Source organism: Hordeum vulgare, chromosome 7H, assembly GCF_904849725.1.
Source record: "Hordeum vulgare subsp. vulgare chromosome 7H, MorexV3_pseudomolecules_assembly, whole genome shotgun sequence".
Classification (NCBI taxonomy): domain Eukaryota; kingdom Viridiplantae; phylum Streptophyta; class Magnoliopsida; order Poales; family Poaceae; genus Hordeum; species Hordeum vulgare.
Genome location: NC_058524.1, coordinates 609,355,530 through 609,362,022, shown reverse-complemented (window position 1 = coordinate 609,362,022; position 6,493 = coordinate 609,355,530).

The following is a 6,493-nucleotide window of genomic DNA, read 5'->3' as shown; positions in this document are numbered from 1 at the left end:
GCTCCCAAGAGCACTGAGACGTAGGGCTTTTACCTCCACCGTAGAGGGGCCTGAACTCATACAACCTCGCCGTAGCTAAGGCTCTGCCCATCCTTTCGTACCCTATAGATCTACTGTCAGACTTATACCCACGACAGTTGGCGCCCACCGTGGGGCAGGCGTCTAAGCGACTTTCGGCGAGTTTGGGACAACATCTTTTCATCATGTCATCCGGTGGAGATTTGTGCGTGGGTCACGAGATTCTCTTCGGCGCTCTCTCCTTCATCGTCGACGATTCGGCATGGCTTCGGGATGCTCCTCTCGACATTGAGGCGCTCCCCGGTCGCGGGGCTACGCACTTCCGTGCCGGCGCCCGCGGCATCCTTCTTCTCCAGCAGTCGGCTCCGGTGTCGACCTTCGCCCCCGTCACGCGCCGCAACAAGTGGTCTCGCCGTCCGCGGCTCCGGCGTTGGGTGCAACACCCCCAGGAGCGCCAGAGCGCGTCTTCACAAGTGGCGGTCCTCGAGTCGGTTGTAGTTGCGCCGCCGTCCCAGCGCTCGGACTCAGTTCCGACTGAGTTTCCTTCCGAGTACTTGGGTCGCGGGCCTGCAGCCGAAGTGCACATTGTTGGAAATATGCCCTAGAGGCAATAATAAATTAGTTATTATTATATTTCTTAGTTCATGATAATCATTTATTATCCATGCTATAATTGTATTGATTGGAAACACAATACTTGTGTGGATACATAGACAAAACACTGTCCCTAGTGAGCCTCTAGTTGACTAGCTCGTTGATCAAAGATGGTCAAGGTTTCCTGGCCATAGGCAAGTGTTGTTACTTGATAACGGGATCACATCATTAGGAGAATCATGTGATGGACTAGACCCAAAACTAATAGACGTAGCATGTTGATCGTGTCATTTTGTTGCTATTGTTTTCTGCGTGTCAAGTATTTGTTCCTATGACCATGAGATCATATAACTCACTGACACCGCAGGAATGCTTTGTGTGTATCAAACGTCGCAACGTAACTGGGTGACTATAAAGATGCTCTACAGGTATCTCCGAAGGTGTTCGTTGAGTTAGTATGGATCGAGACTGGGATTTGTCACTCCGTGTGACGGAGAGGTATCTCGGGGCCCACTCGGTAATACAACATCACACACAAGCCTTGCAAGCAATGTGACTTAGTGTAAGTTGCGGGATCTTGTATTACGGAACGAGTAAAGAGACTTGCCGGTAAACGAGATTGAAATAGGTATGCGGATACTAACGATCGAATCTCGGGCAAGTAACATACCGAAGGACAAAGGGAATGACATACGGGATTATATGAATCCTTGGCACTGAGGTTCAAACGATAAGATCTTCGTAGAATATGTACGATCCAATATGGGCATCCAGGTCCCGCTATTGGATATTGACCGAGGAGTCTCTCGGGTCATGTCTACATAGTTCTCGAACCCGCAGGGTCTGCACACTTAAGGTTCGACGTTGTTTTATGCGTATTTGAGTTATATGGTTGGTTACCGAATGTTGTTCGGAGTCCCGGATGAGATCACGGACGTCACGAGGGTTTCCGGAATGGTCCGGAAACGAAGATTGATATATAGGATGACCTCATTTGGTTACCGGAAGATTTTCGTGCATTACCGGAAAAGTTTCGGGCTCACCGGTAGTGTACCGGGAGTGCCGGGAGGGGTGCCGGGGACCATCAGGAGGGTGTCACGCCCCAAGGGTCTCATGGGCTATGGGAAGAGATAAACCAGCCCCTAGTGGGCTGGAATAAGTTCCCACTAAGGCCCATAAGGTTTGAGAAGGAAAAAACACAAGGTGGAAAGAGTTTCCAAGTGGGAAGGTGGAATCCTACTCCAAGTAGGATTGGAGTAGGACTCCTCCACCTCCAATTTCGGCCAAACCTTTAGGTTTTGAGGCTGCCTCCTCCTCTCCCTCCCTCCTATATATAGTGGGGTTTTAGGGCTGATTTGAGACAACTTTTGCCACGGCAGCCCGACCACATACCTCCACGGTTTTACCTCTAGATCGCGTTTCTGCGGAGCTCGGGCGGAGCCCTGCTGAGATTAGATCACCACCAACCTCCGGAGCGCCATCACGCTGCCGGAGAACTCATCTACCTCTCCGTCTCTCTTGCTGGATCAAGAAGGTTGAGATCATCGTCGAGCTGTACGTGTGCTGAACGCGAAGGTGCCGTCCGTTCGGCACTAGATTGGAGCGGATCGTGGGACGGATCGCGGGACGGTTCGTGGGACGGTTCGCGGGGCGGATCGAGGGACGTGAGGACGTTCCACTACAGCAACCGCGTTTCTTAACGCTTCTGCTGTGCGATCTACAAGGGTACGTAGATCGGAAATCCCCTCTCATAGATGGACATCACCATGATAGGTCTTCGTGCGCGTAGGAAAGTTTTTGTTTCCCATGCGATGTTCCCCAACACACATGGCCAATTCCCATGAAAGTCCCCGCCAAACCGGCCGGAACGAGCACGAGGTCGGCGAAACATCTGGCGCTCACCGTCAGCCCCGCCGTTCTACCAGTCGGCGCACTCGTCATAGCAATGTGGAGGTGTTCCGCACACCCGTCCTCAACCTGATAGCCGATTCCCTCCAGCCGACTGATTCAGAGGCTGGCAGAGGGATCGAGCAGATCCGTGCCCTGCTGCACACGGCACAGCAGCATAATTCGGCGGTCTCCCAGTCATACAACAGGATCCACAATAGTTCTGTTCGCGCGAACACGCATCGGTCAGTTCACAGCCCCGGTTCTCATCAGCGACACAGGGGAGGCAGCCGTTCCATGAATCCCGAAGATCGTCGCCGTTCATGCACCCCTCTGCGGGGTGGGCCCTACGGGCCCCAACATCATGATGATCGGCGTTCGGTCGGTGACACTTATGATCCAAGGCCCGACGCAAGAGGATACATCGCCCAAAGGAGGGTCGACAGGGGCCGAGCCCACCGTGATGGTCACGATGGAGACCGTCTGAGTGGAAGCAGGACCATCGTCTCTGGCCCCGAGTGTTTCAGTCGGGCCATCCGTTCAGCTGACATCCCTCCAAACTTCTGATTGGCGACGGGGATCAGCAAGTTTACAGGAGAATCCAAGCCAGAAACGTGGCTGGACGACTACCGAGTGGCAGTCCAGATCGGAGGTGGAGACGACCATGTCGCCATGAAACATCTCCCCTTGATGCTCGATGGCTCGGCACGAGCGTGGCTGAACCAGTTGGCTCCTTCAAGCATCTACAGCTGGGCAGATCTGGCCCGAGTCTTCATCAGGACCTTCGAGGGGACGTGCAAACGCCCTGCTGGTCTCGTGGAGCTCCAGCACTGTGTCCAGAAGCAGAATGAGCCCCTGCGTGATTTCATCCAGCGTTGGACAACCCTCTACCACACGGTGGAGAACGTCACAGAGCACCAAGCAGTCTGCGCCTTCAAGGCAGGCATGCGGTACAGAGATCTGTACCTGAAGTTCGGTCGTACAGGCGACATCTCCATGAGCAAGATGATGGAGATAGCGGCACGCTATGCAAATGGCGAAGAAGAGGACCACATTCGCAGCGGTAAGCACAAGGAAGTCGTCGACGGAGATGGGAACAACACTCGGAAGCAGAAGCAGAAAGCTCCGTCCACTCCGCAGGCAGAGGCCGCAACTGTTACCAATGCCAAGTTCAAGGGTGAAAAGACCTCGATGACGCCTAGAGGGGGGGGGGGGTGAATAGGCTATTTAAAAACTTCTTCGGATTTGGCTTGAAACTAATGCGGAAATAAACTAAGAGGGTACTAGTCCAACACAAATCCTAAATGCACTAGGCACTGCAACGTGTATCAACAACACGATCTACCAAGATGGACACAATACAGTTACTAACAAGCACAAGTAAGTTACACAAACTTACGTGAGCTATATCACACGACAAGTAGGTGAACAACACAAGATACTAGATCACACTATATCACACGATATATCAAAGGCTGCAAGTATGAACGTGTGGATATAGAGGGTATGCTTGAATGGTTAATCTTGTACAAGAAATAGCCAACACAATATAATGAGCACAAACAATATGCAATGTACGTATGCTCAAGTAACACAAGTAAACCACAAGTAAGGAGTTAGGGTTAAGGATAACCAAGGTCACTGAGACGAAGATGTATCCCGATGTTCACTTCCTTGGAGGGAAGCTAGTCACCGTTAGAGAGGTGGATGTTACCACGAAGGCACACCAACGCCACGAAGGCTCACCCTATTCTCCCTTTGAGATAACACCACGAAGGCGTTTCTCAACCACTAGTGGTAAGCCTTTGAGGTAGCTTCCAAACCCTCACAAACTTTTCCGGGGGGTAATCACACGGATTGATTCCTCTCTGAAGAACTCCTACCGCCTAGGAGTCTCCAACCTCCAAGAGTAACAAGATCACGGAGAATGCTCAAAACTTGCTCAAATCTCAAATAGCTTGGGTTGAGAGGAGGAGAGGGAGACGATCTATATTTTGATTGGAACAACTCTCAAAGGGGCTCACAAATGCTCTTGGGATCTAAGATTTGGTGTGAGCAAATGTGTGTGAGGTAGAAGTGTGTTCTTATGAGGATAAGGCTGTGTTGGGCGACCTTCTCACGAAGTGGGAGGGGGGGTATTTATAGTGGGGAGAGAAAAACAGCCGTTGGGGACACTTTAAGTCACACAGGGTCCGGACGTCCGACAGTTTCCGGAAGTCCGGGCGTCCGCGAGGGATCGGACGTCCGACAGGGGTCGGTCGTCCGAGGCCTCTAGATATCACTGAAAATACTGTGAATTGAACAGCGACCGGACGTCCGGAGAAGGCCGGAAATCCGGGTTATTTGACTCAACTTCTACTGGTGGGAGGTTCCGGATTTCCGAAAGGGGGCGGACGTCCGGCCCTCGGACGTCCGGAGGGAGCCGGAAATCCGAGTTATAGGGCTCAAGTTCTTCTGGTGCAGGGCTCCGGATTTCCGAAGCCTGTCGGTCGTCCGACCCTTGACCGGCCCTCGGACGTCCGGAGGGAGCCGGAAGTCCGGGTTATATGGCTCAAGTTTCTCTGGTATAGGATTCCGGATTTCCGAAGCAGTCGGTCGTCCGGCCCTCGGACGTCCGGAGGAAGCCGGATGTCCGAGGCACTCGTTCTGTTTTCAGATAACAACAGAGCAATGGAGATGTGGTCTGAGCAGAACAGTGGAGATGTAGTTTGAGCAAGTTCATCGCAAAACCTGTGATCCCCTCTTAATAGTGCAAGACATGATGTAGTTGTTCCTTCTTGGCTCAAGTTGAAAGCAAGACATGATGAAGTCTTCAAGTAGCTCTCCCATACACAACGTGGAGAGCCTAGCTTATGTATTCATCTTCATTTGTCCACCATGTGAACATCCACAAGAATCAAGCATGTAGTGCTCAGGAATGCTTATCTTGATCTTGTCCTTGTTAGCACATGAGCTTGTCCTTATCAACACATGATCATTAACAATAGTTTCAATGATATATTCGTGATGATCCAGTTGAACTTGCACACCGCAATCTTGATGACGATCGCCACTTGACGTCATCCTTCATGGGTTGTGAGATCTTCCTTTTGACGCAAGCCCATGGAAGCACAGCTAACCCCCACATAGGACTCTCACAAAGACCATGGGTTAGTACACAAACACGTAATGGACAATGCTTACCATACCGTGGGATCACTTGATCCCTCTCGGTACATCTTATACGCTTTGTGTGTTGATCATCTTGATTTACTCTTTGTCTGAGATCTTGATCAACCTAGTGTCTCTATGACCATTCTTTGGATAATACCTTGAATACCATCTTGGTCATCATATAAACTCCTTGAACCCAACAGATGGACTTCAAGAAGTGCCTATGGACAAATCCTATAAATATAACTTAAGGCAACCATTAGTCCATAGGAATTGTCATCAATTACCAAAACCACATCTGGAGATATATGCTCTAACAATCTCCCCATTTTGGTAATTGAAGACAACCACCTAAAGAGAGTTTATATAAGAAATAAGCATAACCAAGCGCACACATACAAGGTAATAATGCATGCGTGAAGACGTAAATGCTTACGCAATAAAAGCAAAACCCTCTAAACACATCCAAAGTAAACTCTCTAAACTTCTCCCCCATTGGCATCGATTGCCAAAATGGACAAAAAGTTTAGAAAGTCAATATAGTAGGTGGTCCTCCAAAAGGTGTGTACTTCTCAGCAAATGAGTGCAGAGAAATACACAAATACAATGATAAGTAGTTGGAGGGAAACAAACTATATTGAGGACCCAAAGATTGCAAATAAAAGGATCATATGCCACAAAGACATACAAAAATAGAGGCAAGCAATCAAAAGATTCCTGATGGAACAAACAATCATATGGTCCTTCGAACCACATGAATAGAAGATATTATGATAAAGGCAACAGAGTGTTTTATCAAAAACTAGAGAATCTCCCCATGATTTGTGCACTAATACGAGAT